Here is a 14,209-nt window from a genome sequence, read left to right as displayed (position 1 = left end):
CCCAAAAAGTTTGGTTGATTAGTCTGTGGCATTCTGTTAAACTGTTGCTTTTGGCGGTCTCTGTGAGCTTCTCAGCGACATTCAGCCAGCCAGGTATCCTGCCTGCAGTAGATGGAATGTGGCAATGGAACGCTGGCTGCGCGTGTCATAATAGGCTCTGAGCCTTTATATACCTGTGCACAGCAGCAGCCACCTTCAGTCTGCTGCTGGACAGCCAGCAGCAGCAGCAGCAGGAGAGGTATGTAATCAGCAGCCCTCCTGCTAAGGGTAGACAGCTGCTCGTTCCACCCCACCCCCCGCCTTAATTGGTTCTCCTCCCTTCCAACGGTGTTGAGGCGGGTGGGAACAGCAGGGGGTGAAGGTGCTGTGTTTAAAGAGGTGGAGTTATGCAGATCTAAAACGCGTGGATTGCAGCAGCAGCTAGCCGAAAAGTGCAGGCATGTAAGGGATCTAGAGGTTGACAACATGTCTTCTTAACGGGAGTCCAGGAGCTCATCTCCACAAATGGACTTTTCAGGATCCTTGGGTGGCTCCGTAGTTTGAAACCAATTCTGGTTATCGCTTCTCGGCCTTTTGGCTAAGATCAAGTGTAGTATCTGTTCTTATCAGTTTAATATCTGATACGTCCCCTATCTGGGGACCATATATTAAATGGATTTTTAGAACAGGGAGATGGAAAAAGAGCTTGCTCTGTCCACTCCACGCATTGACCTGGTATTGCAGTATCTCCAGGACCGGTGCACCCCTTCTTTAATGCAGTTTCTAAAATCAGAAAGAATTGAATTCAATGTTTTTTGTTCATTTTGCTTGTTTGTCGGATTTTGGGATGGACTCTTTGGCTTTGCTTTTCTTCTCCTCATTGGATTTTTCATGTTCAAAGTTGCAGAAGCCAGATTACAAGCTCATTTTGGTTCAACTTCAGCAACTGTGCATTGCATTGCCATGTAATGTAATGCAATGCTATCTTTCTAGCTCTCCCTTTTTACTTCCTTTTGGATAAACAGACATATTAGGCAAGCATTTTGGAGCTTTCACCTAAACAACTACAGGTGGTGAGATAAGCTGCACAATATAATTGACCTTTCAGTATATTGTTGCACACACACCATCTATTTAGCAAATGCCCTTGTTATCAACAGCAGCCTTTTAAACTCACCTGAGCTAACAGGTATGTGCGCTGGTTACTCTGCTGCGCTTAAAATTTCTTTTTTGGTTTGCTACAATGCCTTTTCTGAAACGTTGTCTCCCTCTGCTGGAACACTGACTTCTTTCATTTAATGCCTGCAGACTATAAAAGAGATCCCAACCCAAAAAGTTTGGTTGATTAGTCTGTGGCATTCTGTTAAACTGTTGCTTATGGCGGTCTCTGTGAGCTTCTCAGCGACATTCAGCCAGCCAGGTATCCTGCCTGCAGTAGATGGAATGTGGCAATGGAACGCTGGCTGCGCGTGTCATAATAGGCTCTGAGCCTTTATATACCTGTGCACAGCAGCAGCCACCTTCAGTCTGCTGCTGGACAGCCAGCAGAAGCAGCAGGAGAGGTATGTAATCAGCAGCCCTCCTGCTAAGGGTAGACAGCTGCTCGTTCCACCCCACCCCCCGCCTTAATTGGTTCTCCTCCCTTCCAACGGTGTTGAGGCGGGTGGGAACAGCAGGGGGTGAAGGTGCTGTGTTTAAAGAGGTGGAGTTATGCAGATCTAAAACGCGTGGATTGCAGCAGCAGCAAGCCGAAAAGTGCAGGCATGTAAGGGATCTAGAGGTTGACAACATGTCTTCTTAACGGGAGTCCAGGAGCTCATCTCCACAAATGGACTTTTCAGGATCCTTGGGTGGCTCCGTAGTTTGAAACCAATTCTGGTTATCGCTTCTCGGCCTTTTGGCTAAGATCAAGTGTAGTATCTGTTCTTATCAGTTTAATATCTGATACGTCCCCTATCTGGGGACCATATATTAAATGGATTTTTAGAACAGGGAGATGGAAAAAGAGCTTGCTCTGTCCACTCCACGCATTGACCTGGTATTGCAGTATCTCCAGGACCGGTGCACCCCTTCTTTAATGCAGTTTCTAAAATCAGAAAGAATTGAATTCAATGTTTTTTGTTCATTTTGCTTGTTTGTCGGATTTTGGGATGGACTCTTTGGCTTTGCTTTTCTTCTCCTCATTGGATTTTTCATGTTCAAAGTTGCAGAAGCCAGATTACAAGCTCATTTTGGTTCAACTTCAGCAACTGTGCATTGCATTGCCATGTAATGTAATGCAATGCTATCTTTCTAGCTCTCCCTTTTTACTTCCTTTTGGATAAACAGACATATTAGGCAAGCATTTTGGAGCTTTCACCTAAATAACTACAGGTGGTGAGATAAGCTGCACAATATAATTGACCTTTCAGTATATTGTTGCACACACACCATCTATTTAGCAAATGCCCTTGTTATCAACAGCAGCCTTTTAAACTCACCTGAGCTAACAGGTATGTGCGCTGGTTACTCTGCTGCGCTTAAAATTTCTTTTTTGGTTTGCTACAATGCCTTTTCTGAAACGTTGTCTCCCTCTGCTGGAACACTGACTTCTTTCATTTAATGCCTGCAGACTATAAAAGAGAACCCAACCCAAAAAGTTTGGTTGATTAGTCTGTGGCATTCTGTTAAACTGTTGCTTATGGCGGTCTCTGTGAGCTTCTCAGCGACATTCAGCCAGCCAGGTATCCTGCCTGCAGTAGATGGAATGTGGCAATGGAACGCTGGCTGCGCGTGTCATAATAGGCTCTGAGCCTTTATATACCTGTGCACAGCAGCAGCCACCTTCAGTCTGCTGCTGGACAGCCAGCAGCAGCAGCAGCAGGAGAGGTATGTAATCAGCAGCCCTCCTGCTAAGGGTAGACAGCTGCTCGTTCCACCCCACCCCCCGCCTTAATTGGTTCTCCTCCCTTCCAACGGTGTTGAGGCGGGTGGGAACAGCAGGGGGTGAAGGTGCTGTGTTTAAAGAGGTGGAGTTATGCAGATCTAAAACGCGTGGATTGCAGCAGCAGCAAGCCGAAAAGTGCAGGCATGTAAGGGATCTAGAGGTTGACAACATGTCTTCTTAACGGGAGTCCAGGAGCTCATCTCCACAAATGGACTTTTCAGGATCCTTGGGTGGCTCCGTAGTTTGAAACCAATTCTGGTTATCGCTTCTCGGCCTTTTGGCTAAGATCAAGTGTAGTATCTGTTCTTATCAGTTTAATATCTGATACGTCCCCTATCTGGGGACCATATATTAAATGGATTTTTAGAACAGGGAGATGGAAAAAGAGCTTGCTCTGTCCACTCCACGCATTGACCTGGTATTGCAGTATCTCCAGGACCGGTGCACCCCTTCTTTAATGCAGTTTCTAAAATCAGAAAGAATTGAATTCAATGTTTTTTGTTCATTTTGCTTGTTTGTCGGATTTTGGGATGGACTCTTTGGCTTTGCTTTTCTTCTCCTCATTGGATTTTTCATGTTCAAAGTTGCAGAAGCCAGATTACAAGCTCATTTTGGTTCAACTTCAGCAACTGTGCATTGCATTGCCATGTAATGTAATGCAATGCTATCTTTCTAGCTCTCCCTTTTTACTTCCTTTTGGATAAACAGACATATTAGGCAAGCATTTTGGAGCTTTCACCTAAATAACTACAGGTGGTGAGATAAGCTGCACAATATAATTGACCTTTCAGTATATTGTTGCACACACACCATCTATTTAGCAAATGCCCTTGTTATCAACAGCAGCCTTTTAAACTCACCTGAGCTAACAGGTATGTGCGCTGGTTACTCTGCTGCGCTTAAAATTTCTTTTTTGGTTTGCTACAATGCCTTTTCTGAAACGTTGTCTCCCTCTGCTGGAACACTGACTTCTTTCATTTAATGCCTGCAGACTATAAAAGAGAACCCAACCCAAAAAGTTTGGTTGATTAGTCTGTGGCATTCTGTTAAACTGTTGCTTTTGGCGGTCTCTGTGAGCTTCTCAGCGACATTCAGCCAGCCAGGTATCCTGCCTGCAGTAGATGGAATGTGGCAATGGAACGCTGGCTGCGCGTGTCATAATAGGCTCTGAGCCTTTATATACCTGTGCACAGCAGCAGCCACCTTCAGTCTGCTGCTGGACAGCCAGCAGCAGCAGCAGCAGGAGAGGTATGTAATCAGCAGCCCTCCTGCTAAGGGTAGACAGCTGCTCGTTCCACCCCACCCCCCGCCTTAATTGGTTCTCCTCCCTTCCAACGGTGTTGAGGCGGGTGGGAACAGCAGGGGGTGAAGGTGCTGTGTTTAAAGAGGTGGAGTTATGCAGATCTAAAACGCGTGGATTGCAGCAGCAGCTAGCCGAAAAGTGCAGGCATGTAAGGGATCTAGAGGTTGACAACATGTCTTCTTAACGGGAGTCCAGGAGCTCATCTCCACAAATGGACTTTTCAGGATCCTTGGGTGGCTCCGTAGTTTGAAACCAATTCTGGTTATCGCTTCTCGGCCTTTTGGCTAAGATCAAGTGTAGTATCTGTTCTTATCAGTTTAATATCTGATACGTCCCCTATCTGGGGACCATATATTAAATGGATTTTTAGAACAGGGAGATGGAAAAAGAGCTTGCTCTGTCCACTCCACGCATTGACCTGGTATTGCAGTATCTCCAGGACCGGTGCACCCCTTCTTTAATGCAGTTTCTAAAATCAGAAAGAATTGAATTCAATGTTTTTTGTTCATTTTGCTTGTTTGTCGGATTTTGGGATGGACTCTTTGGCTTTGCTTTTCTTCTCCTCATTGGATTTTTCATGTTCAAAGTTGCAGAAGCCAGATTACAAGCTCATTTTGGTTCAACTTCAGCAACTGTGCATTGCATTGCCATGTAATGTAATGCAATGCTATCTTTCTAGCTCTCCCTTTTTACTTCCTTTTGGATAAACAGACATATTAGGCAAGCATTTTGGAGCTTTCACCTAAATAACTACAGGTGGTGAGATAAGCTGCACAATATAATTGACCTTTCAGTATATTGTTGCACACACACCATCTATTTAGCAAATGCCCTTGTTATCAACAGCAGCCTTTTAAACTCACCTGAGCTAACAGGTATGTGCGCTGGTTACTCTGCTGCGCTTAAAATTTCTTTTTTGGTTTGCTACAATGCCTTTTCTGAAACGTTGTCTCCCTCTGCTGGAACACTGACTTCTTTCATTTAATGCCTGCAGACTATAAAAGAGAACCCAACCCAAAAAGTTTGGTTGATTAGTCTGTGGCATTCTGTTAAACTGTTGCTTATGGCGGTCTCTGTGAGCTTCTCAGCGACATTCAGCCAGCCAGGTATCCTGCCTGCAGTAGATGGAATGTGGCAATGGAACGCTGGCTGCGCGTGTCATAATAGGCTCTGAGCCTTTATATACCTGTGCACAGCAGCAGCCACCTTCAGTCTGCTGCTGGACAGCCAGCAGCAGCAGCAGCAGGAGAGGTATGTAATCAGCAGCCCTCCTGCTAAGGGTAGACAGCTGCTCGTTCCACCCCACCCCCCGCCTTAATTGGTTCTCCTCCCTTCCAACGGTGTTGAGGCGGGTGGGAACAGCAGGGGGTGAAGGTGCTGTGTTTAAAGAGGTGGAGTTATGCAGATCTAAAACGCGTGGATTGCAGCAGCAGCAAGCCGAAAAGTGCAGGCATGTAAGGGATCTAGAGGTTGACAACATGTCTTCTTAACGGGAGTCCAGGAGCTCATCTCCACAAATGGACTTTTCAGGATCCTTGGGTGGCTCCGTAGTTTGAAACCAATTCTGGTTATCGCTTCTCGGCCTTTTGGCTAAGATCAAGTGTAGTATCTGTTCTTATCAGTTTAATATCTGATACGTCCCCTATCTGGGGACCATATATTAAATGGATTTTTAGAACAGGGAGATGGAAAAAGAGCTTGCTCTGTCCACTCCACGCATTGACCTGGTATTGCAGTATCTCCAGGACCGGTGCACCCCTTCTTTAATGCAGTTTCTAAAATCAGAAAGAATTGAATTCAATGTTTTTTGTTCATTTTGCTTGTTTGTCGGATTTTGGGATGGACTCTTTGGCTTTGCTTTTCTTCTCCTCATTGGATTTTTCATGTTCAAAGTTGCAGAAGCCAGATTACAAGCTCATTTTGGTTCAACTTCAGCAACTGTGCATTGCATTGCCATGTAATGTAATGCAATGCTATCTTTCTAGCTCTCCCTTTTTACTTCCTTTTGGATAAACAGACATATTAGGCAAGCATTTTGGAGCTTTCACCTAAATAACTACAGGTGGTGAGATAAGCTGCACAATATAATTGACCTTTCAGTATATTGTTGCACACACACCATCTATTTAGCAAATGCCCTTGTTATCAACAGCAGCCTTTTAAACTCACCTGAGCTAACAGGTATGTGCGCTGGTTACTCTGCTGCGCTTAAAATTTCTTTTTTGGTTTGCTACAATGCCTTTTCTGAAACGTTGTCTCCCTCTGCTGGAACACTGACTTCTTTCATTTAATGCCTGCAGACTATAAAAGAGAACCCAACCCAAAAAGTTTGGTTGATTAGTCTGTGGCGTTCTGTTAAACTGTTGCTTATGGCGGTCTCTGTGAGCTTCTCAGCGACATTCAGCCAGCCAGGTATCCTGCCTGCAGTAGATGGAATGTGGCAATGGAACGCTGGCTGCGCGTGTCATAATAGGCTCTGAGCCTTTATATACCTGTGCACAGCAGCAGCCACCTTCAGTCTGCTGCTGGACAGCCAGCAGCAGCAGCAGCAGGAGAGGTATGTAATCAGCAGCCCTCCTGCTAAGGGTAGACAGCTGCTCGTTCCACCCCACCCCCCGCCTTAATTGGTTCTCCTCCCTTCCAACGGTGTTGAGGCGGGTGGGAACAGCAGGGGGTGAAGGTGCTGTGTTTAAAGAGGTGGAGTTATGCAGATCTAAAACGCGTGGATTGCAGCAGCAGCAAGCCGAAAAGTGCAGGCATGTAAGGGATCTAGAGGTTGACAACATGTCTTCTTAACGGGAGTCCAGGAGCTCATCTCCACAAATGGACTTTTCAGGATCCTTGGGTGGCTCCGTAGTTTGAAACCAATTCTGGTTATCGCTTCTCGGCCTTTTGGCTCAGATCTGTAATGGGTCTAGTCATTTGGCTGTCTGTGCGTTAACTCTTGGCCCTGTGGCATCGCCATTTTATGGCTTAAGCCACTTGCTGCTATAAGGAGTTGGCCAGTAGACACGACTAGCGATAATGGGACGCATTCGATACGCTGGGCCCGGTGAGGCTCGAGTGAAGTTTGGAATCCAGATTGATGTGGAAGAAGGCAAAGAAGGAATCTTTACCCTCAGCTTCGTGGTGAAGGAGATTTTGTTTGGACTCCTTGAAGTGAAGAAGGAAGAAATCTTGTGCCTCCAGCAATTCAAAAGCAAGTATAATCTTGTATTTACTTCTATGGCTGTTTGCAACAATTTCTATGATTGTTTGAAAAAGAATCTGGACAATCAATATTTGGATGGGCTGACTTTTGTCATCTTGTATTGCTCCAAAGAGGTACCTCTGACTGTTTTCATGTACAACCCACATGTGGACTTGGCTTTGATTTATGCCTTTCTAAATAGGCACTGCTATATTACCAAGGTGGCAGTAAAAGTCATGAATGAGGAGGAACTATGGACCGGTAAATATCGTTTCATGGTCAAGTTCCGGGAAAGTCCTGATGAACCAGGGGGTATACATTATCCTCCATCAAATTTTTCCATTGGGAGTGAGCGGGGTTACCTGTTCTTCCCCAATGCGCCCAGGTTTTGTCGTCATTGTAGGAGGTATGGCCATACTCAGGAAGCATGCGACATCAGACAGATTATTTGCAGGAAGTGCAATGAGGTGGGTCATTCTTCCAATAATTGCAAAAATGAAATAGTCTGTAACCTCTGCGGAGAGAAGGGGCATGCCTTCAGAGACTGTATATTCCATCCTGGTTCATATGCGGGGGCAGCGGGAAGGGGAAGGAGAAGAAATGAATCTCCTGCACCCACAGCTACAACTCCGACTGCTCCAACTCCGACTGCTCCGATATCTACTCTGGCTTTCCTGGATGAGGAGGAGGCTCGGGTTGCTTTTCCAGAACTGGTTCGTGTGAATGTAAGAGGAAATATGGAGCTGGCACCTGAGCCACCGGTGCAGAGGGCCGCGTCTGTGGCTTCAGATGTCAGTGAGTCTGAGACGATAACTGATGATCGTATAGGCATGGAAGTGGCCCCGGTGGAGGATCTGGAGGCTGAAATTCCAGACATGATGGTTACAATGCAGGGGGAAGAGGAGTCTGATCTGACCAGAACACCGCATGTGGCCTGGAGCGATGTCGTTTCTGACCTTGAGGAGGAGGGAGGTCAGGGGGACTTTGACCCCCAGCGGCGGGATTATAGTTCAGATGAAGATGGAGGCGCTTCAGTGAAGAAAAAGAAGAAAACTGAACCATCCTTTTCCCCTTTAAGTGACTGCAGTGTGAGTCCAGCCCGGGTGTACCCTACTGCATCCGATCCCCAAGATGTGTCTTTTTTGGGGGAAGGCACAAACTACGATATCTGCACGTCCAGCGTCCTACCCCCAGAAGGGTTAGGATGATGTACAGGTGGGCATGTTGTCGTGACCTGCCACATCAAATTAATAGATGGGTGCCCAAGTTGCTCTCAGCATCTTGTCGCTAAATGTTCGGCTGATTAAATCTGAGTCGAGAAGAGTGGCAATTTTGGACTACTTGAGCAACTTGGATGCGGACGTATACTGTGTCCAGGAGTGTGGGATCTCCGATCCCTTAAGTGAAAATGCATGGCCTTTAGGTCAAAGTGTGTGGTCTGGTTCTGTATGTAATAAAAATTGTGGGGTAGGTGTTTTGGTGAAGGGTTATAGTGTTAAGATAGAAAGTTACATGGTGGTGGAGGCGGGGAGGTGTGTAATATGTAAGTTAAATTGTAGGGGGTGGAGGGTTAGGGTGGTAAATATGTATGCACCAATAGATAAAGGGGAGAGGCTGGAAATTTTTGAGAAATTATGTTTTTTTTTATCTGGCAAAATGCCAATAATTTTTGTTGGAGATTTCAATTGTGTGACGGAGGGGGATAAGATGGATGTTACAGGTAAAAGACTCAAGAGTCTTGTGGCGGATTTTTCCTTACAGGATGCTGCGGAAGTTTTTTTAGGTAATCCACCTCCTGCGACCTATAAGGCCCGACAGGGGAGGCATAGAGTCTAGAATAGACCGTATCTTCTTTTCTTCACAAAATGTTATTTGTAGGAATTTCCAGCAGGAAGATGTTCCCTTCTCTGACCATGTGTGTTTGAGGGCACGTCTAGAAGGTAAGATTTCCTTTGTATATGGTGGTGGCGTGTGGAAACTTAATGTGCGTTTGCTGGAAGATAATAGGATCATGCGTGATTTTAGGCGAATGTATGTTAGGTGGAGGGATAAAAAAAGTGATTTCAGGAATGTGCTTGAGTGGTGGGACTGGATGAAGAGTGAGATTGTTTTTTTCTTTAGAAAAAGGGGCAGGAGGAAAGCAGCAATGAATAGAGCAAAATTTAATGATTTAAGCTCTAGACTGGAGTGGCTGAGGAAGTTAAGGATGATTGGAGTGGATGTGGATGTTTTGATGTGTCAAGTGAAAGAAGAGATTAAGAAATATATTGAGGGTAAAGGGAAAGAAATTATTTACCGTTCTAAGATTGAACATTTGGAGAAAAATGAGAAATGCACAAGGTTTTTTTTCAAAAAAGTTTTTGGGAAGAAAGTAGATATGGATGAGGTGGTGAATGGTGATGGGGTGTGTGTGAGTGGGAAGGATGTGATGCAGGAGGTGGTGTTGTTTTATAAGGAGTTGTATGGGGAAAAATGGGTTGATGATAGGATGTTGACTGATGCTTTGGGGTGTTTAGAAGGTTGTTTGGGTGAGGATGAACGTGAAATATTGGATGATGTAATTGTGTTGGATGAAGTTAAAAAAGTGGTGATGTCTGCGAGTAAGAATAAAACACCTGGGAAGGATGGACTGCCCGTGGAGTTATATGTTAAGGAATGGGACACGATGGGAAATGACTTATTGGAGGTGTGCCAGTATATGTTCACGGAGAATATGTTGAGTGAATCTATGAGAGATGGGGTGGTGGTTTTGGTTCATAAGAAAGGTGATAAAAAGGATTTGGGGAATTGGAGGCCAATCACCCTTTTGAATGCAGACTATAAGGTGTTTAGTAAATTGTTGGCTAGCCGGATGCGGGAAGTGATTGGCGGTGTGGTGGATGAAGATCAAGTGTGTGCAGTGCCTGGGAGAAGTATGACTGAAAATTTGGTGTTGTTGCGTGATGTGATTGGGGATTGTATGAGTCGTAAGCAGAAATGTTTGTTGTTTTCGGTTGATTTTGAAAAAGCTTTTGACCGTGTGTCACATAGCTTTATGTTTAAGGTTTTGTCTAAGATGGGTTATTCCAGGAATTTTGTAAACTGTGTTAGGAGTTTGTATTGTAATGTTTCAAGTGAATTTTTGGTGAATGGGTGGTTGAGTGAGAAAGTGAGAATTAAATCAGGAGTGCGTCAGGGGTGCCCTATGTCCCCTTTTTTGTTTATTAGTGTGATTGAAGTGTTGATGTGTATGGTTAGGAAGGATAAGGTTATGAGAGGTGTGATGATTCCTGGGAGTAATGGAAAGGATGTGAGAATTCTAGGTTACATGGATGATGTAGTGATTGTGAGTGGGAATATGGCTGCGATGAGTAGGGCAAGGTTGATATTAAGTTTGTTTTGTAGTGTCTCAGCTTTTAAGGTCAATTGGACTAAGAGTTCCTTTAAATGTTTTGGTGAGAGGAATGTACGGATGGATGGTGTGAGGTGTGAGGATGGTGCAATAAAGGTGCTTGGGATTAAGTTTAATGATGATTTGAAAGGAAATGAGAGTTGGGAAGATTGTGGGGTGAGAGTGGTGCGCAAGTTGAATTTTTGGCGAATGAGAGAATTAACTCTGACTGGGAAAGTTCTGATTATTAAGGCGGTTATTTTGCCTATTTTGTTGTTTGTTGCGAATGTATATCCTGCTGCTTTTAAGAAAATTAGGAAAACTGAGAAATTCATCTTTAATTTTCTTTGGGGAAGTCGCATGGAGAAATTGAAACGGGAATATGTCTATAAGTTATGTGTAAATGGTGGTTTGGATTTTCCAAATATTGATTTCTTTTTAGGGATTGGTTACGTGAAAATGGTGGTGGTGGTTCTAGGGAAAAGTAATAAGTGTGCTTATATGATGAAGTATTCGGCTGGATGGATGCTTTATGGCTTAAAGTGGGTCAAAAGGGATGCTAGAGTGCCTGTTGCTTTTAAGTGTCCTGTATGGTATGGTTGTGTTGAGAAATTTGTAAGGAAGTATGATTTGTTGTCCGTTAACATGAGTGATTTTAGGCAAAAGAAGAAAGTCATTAGGATGGTGCGTGAGCGTGAGGTGGTATGTAATATCAATGGGTTGAGAGGGGAGGAAGTAACCGAGATGTGGAGAAAATTAAGTATAGATGGTGTGACTAACATACAGAGAGATATCGCTTGGATGATATTGCATGACATTTTGCCTGTTAGAGATGTGCAAAAGAAGAGGGATTTAGTTAAATCTGAGGTATGCCCGAGGGATGGATGTGGTTTGAGAGAGCATGTTAGACATATGGTATTGGATTGTGATTTTGCATATGATGTATGGAAGGGTATAGGGGGACTTTGCAAGGAATTGGTGGGTGTAAAGTATGTTAATTGGAAACTTGCTATGTTTGGGATCGGTGCATGTAGTAGAATTAAGGATAGGATTTTATGGTTGTTGGTGGTGTGTGTAATTGAAAGTTTGTGGGATGCGAGGAATTTGTTAGTTTTTAAAAGGAAGAAAATGTCAGTTAATGAATGTTTGAGATTGATTCTGTCACGTATGTATGTAATATACCTCTGGGATCAGGAACGTGGAAGTATTATAGATGCTGAAGGGATCTGGAAGTTTAAAAAGTGGAGGTTTTTGGTAAAGTTTAATTCGTAGTGTATAATGTACCTGATGATAAGGTTTGGTTTTATTTTTGATTATATACCAAGTGTGATGAAAGGCTAAGTGTCAATGAAAGGCTTTTGTAAGTCGATTTGATTGAGCTTATGCTCCGGCCTATCTGATTTGGTTAAAAAAAAAAAAAAAAAAAAAAAAAAAAAAATCTGTTCTTATCAGTTTAATATCTGATACGTCCCCTATCTGGGGACCATATATTAAATGGATTTTTAGAACAGGGAGATGGAAAAAGAGCTTGCTCTGTCCACTCCACGCATTGACCTGGTATTGCAGTATCTCCAGGACCGGTGCACCCCTTCTTTAATGCAGTTTCTAAAATCAGAAAGAATTGAATTCAATGTTTTTTGTTCATTTTGCTTGTTTGTCGGATTTTGGGATGGACTCTTTGGCTTTGCTTTTCTTCTCCTCATTGGATTTTTCATGTTCAAAGTTGCAGAAGCCAGATTACAAGCTCATTTTGGTTCAACTTCAGCAACTGTGCATTGCATTGCCATGTAATGTAATGCAATGCTATCTTTCTAGCTCTCCCTTTTTACTTCCTTTTGGATAAACAGACATATTAGGCAAGCATTTTGGAGCTTTCACCTAAACAACTACAGGTGGTGAGATAAGCTGCACAATATAATTGACCTTTCAGTATATTGTTGCACACACACCATCTATTTAGCAAATGCCCTTGTTATCAACAGCAGCCTTTTAAACTCACCTGAGCTAACAGGTATGTGCGCTGGTTACTCTGCTGCGCTTAAAATTTCTTTTTTGGTTTGCTACAATGCCTTTTCTGAAACGTTGTCTCCCTCTGCTGGAACACTGACTTCTTTCATTTAATGCCTGCAGACTATAAAAGAGAACCCAACCCAAAAAGTTTGGTTGATTAGTCTGTGGCATTCTGTTAAACTGTTGCTTATGGCGGTCTCTGTGAGCTTCTCAGCGACATTCAGCCAGCCAGGTATCCTGCCTGCAGTAGATGGAATGTGGCAATGGAACGCTGGCTGCGCGTGTCATAATAGGCTCTGAGCCTTTATATACCTGTGCACAGCAGCAGCCACCTTCAGTCTGCTGCTGGACAGCCAGCAGCAGCAGCAGGAGAGGTATGTAATCAGCAGCCCTCCTGCTAAGGGTAGACAGCTGCTCGTTCCACCCCACCCCCCGCCTTAATTGGTTCTCCTCCCTTCCAACGGTGTTGAGGCGGGTGGGAACAGCAGGGGGTGAAGGTGCTGTGTTTAAAGAGGTGGAGTTATGCAGATCTAAAACGCGTGGATTGCAGCAGCAGCAAGCCGAAAAGTGCAGGCATGTAAGGGATCTAGAGGTTGACAACATGTCTTCTTAACGGGAGTCCAGGAGCTCATCTCCACAAATGGACTTTTCAGGATCCTTGGGTGGCTCCGTAGTTTGAAACCAATTCTGGTTATCGCTTCTCGGCCTTTTGGCTAAGATCAAGTGTAGTATCTGTTCTTATCAGTTTAATATCTGATACGTCCCCTATCTGGGGACCATATATTAAATGGATTTTTAGAACAGGGAGATGGAAAAAGAGCTTGCTCTGTCCACTCCACGCATTGACCTGGCATTGCAGTATCTCCAGGACCGGTGCACCCCTTCTTTAATGCAGTTTCTAAAATCAGAAAGAATTGAATTCAATGTTTTTTGTTCATTTTGCTTGTTTGTCGGATTTTGGGATGGACTCTTTGGCTTTGCTTTTCTTCTCCTCATTGGATTTTTCATGTTCAAAGTTGCAGAAGCCAGATTACAAGCTCATTTTGGTTCAACTTCAGCAACTGTGCATTGCATTGCCATGTAATGTAATGCAATGCTATCTTTCTAGCTCTCCCTTTTTACTTCCTTTTGGATAAACAGACATATTAGGCAAGCATTTTGGAGCTTTCACCTAAACAACTACAGGTGGTGAGATAAGCTGCACAATATAATTGACCTTTCAGTATATTGTTGCACACACACCATCTATTTAGCAAATGCCCTTGTTATCAACAGCAGCCTTTTAAACTCACCTGAGCTAACAGGTATGTGCGCTGGTTACTCTGCTGCGCTTAAAATTTCTTTTTTGGTTTGCTACAATGCCTTTTCTGAAACGTTGTCTCCCTCTGCTAGAACACTGACTTCTTTCATTTAATGCCTGCAGACTATAAA

The 14,209-nt window shown here is 43.9% G+C and overlaps 7 non-coding genes across 7 annotated transcripts; all 7 read left to right on the top strand.

Moving 5' to 3' along the window:
• The first annotated feature begins 557 nt into the window (after positions 1-557).
• On the top strand, positions 558-748 carry LOC141222423 (U2 spliceosomal RNA). Its single transcript, XR_012290194.1, has one exon. It is a non-coding gene; the product is annotated as a U2 spliceosomal RNA (small nuclear RNA).
• A 1,112-nt stretch (positions 749-1,860) lies between these two features.
• Positions 1,861-2,051, top strand: LOC141222422 (U2 spliceosomal RNA). The gene has a single exon (XR_012290193.1). It is a non-coding gene; the product is annotated as a U2 spliceosomal RNA (small nuclear RNA).
• A 1,115-nt stretch (positions 2,052-3,166) lies between these two features.
• LOC141222421 (U2 spliceosomal RNA) lies at positions 3,167-3,357 on the top strand. The gene has a single exon (XR_012290192.1). It is a non-coding gene; the product is annotated as a U2 spliceosomal RNA (small nuclear RNA).
• A 1,115-nt stretch (positions 3,358-4,472) lies between these two features.
• Positions 4,473-4,663, top strand: LOC141222420 (U2 spliceosomal RNA). The gene has a single exon (XR_012290191.1). It is a non-coding gene; the product is annotated as a U2 spliceosomal RNA (small nuclear RNA).
• Positions 4,664-5,778: 1,115 nt separating this feature from the next.
• On the top strand, positions 5,779-5,969 carry LOC141222419 (U2 spliceosomal RNA). Its single transcript, XR_012290190.1, has one exon. It is a non-coding gene; the product is annotated as a U2 spliceosomal RNA (small nuclear RNA).
• Positions 5,970-12,162: 6,193 nt separating this feature from the next.
• Positions 12,163-12,359, top strand: LOC141222301 (U2 spliceosomal RNA). Its single transcript, XR_012290110.1, has one exon. It is a non-coding gene; the product is annotated as a U2 spliceosomal RNA (small nuclear RNA).
• A 1,112-nt stretch (positions 12,360-13,471) lies between these two features.
• On the top strand, positions 13,472-13,662 carry LOC141222747 (U2 spliceosomal RNA). The gene has a single exon (XR_012290502.1). It is a non-coding gene; the product is annotated as a U2 spliceosomal RNA (small nuclear RNA).
• Positions 13,663-14,209: the final 547 nt, after the last annotated feature.

This window comes from Phyllobates terribilis, unplaced genomic scaffold (genome assembly GCF_046119375.1).
Source record: "Phyllobates terribilis strain yellow unplaced genomic scaffold, ASM4611937v1 Scaffold_361__1_contigs__length_1927384, whole genome shotgun sequence".
Lineage (NCBI taxonomy): Eukaryota > Metazoa > Chordata > Amphibia > Anura > Dendrobatidae > Phyllobates > Phyllobates terribilis.
This window is presented reverse-complemented; position numbering and strand designations above follow the sequence as displayed.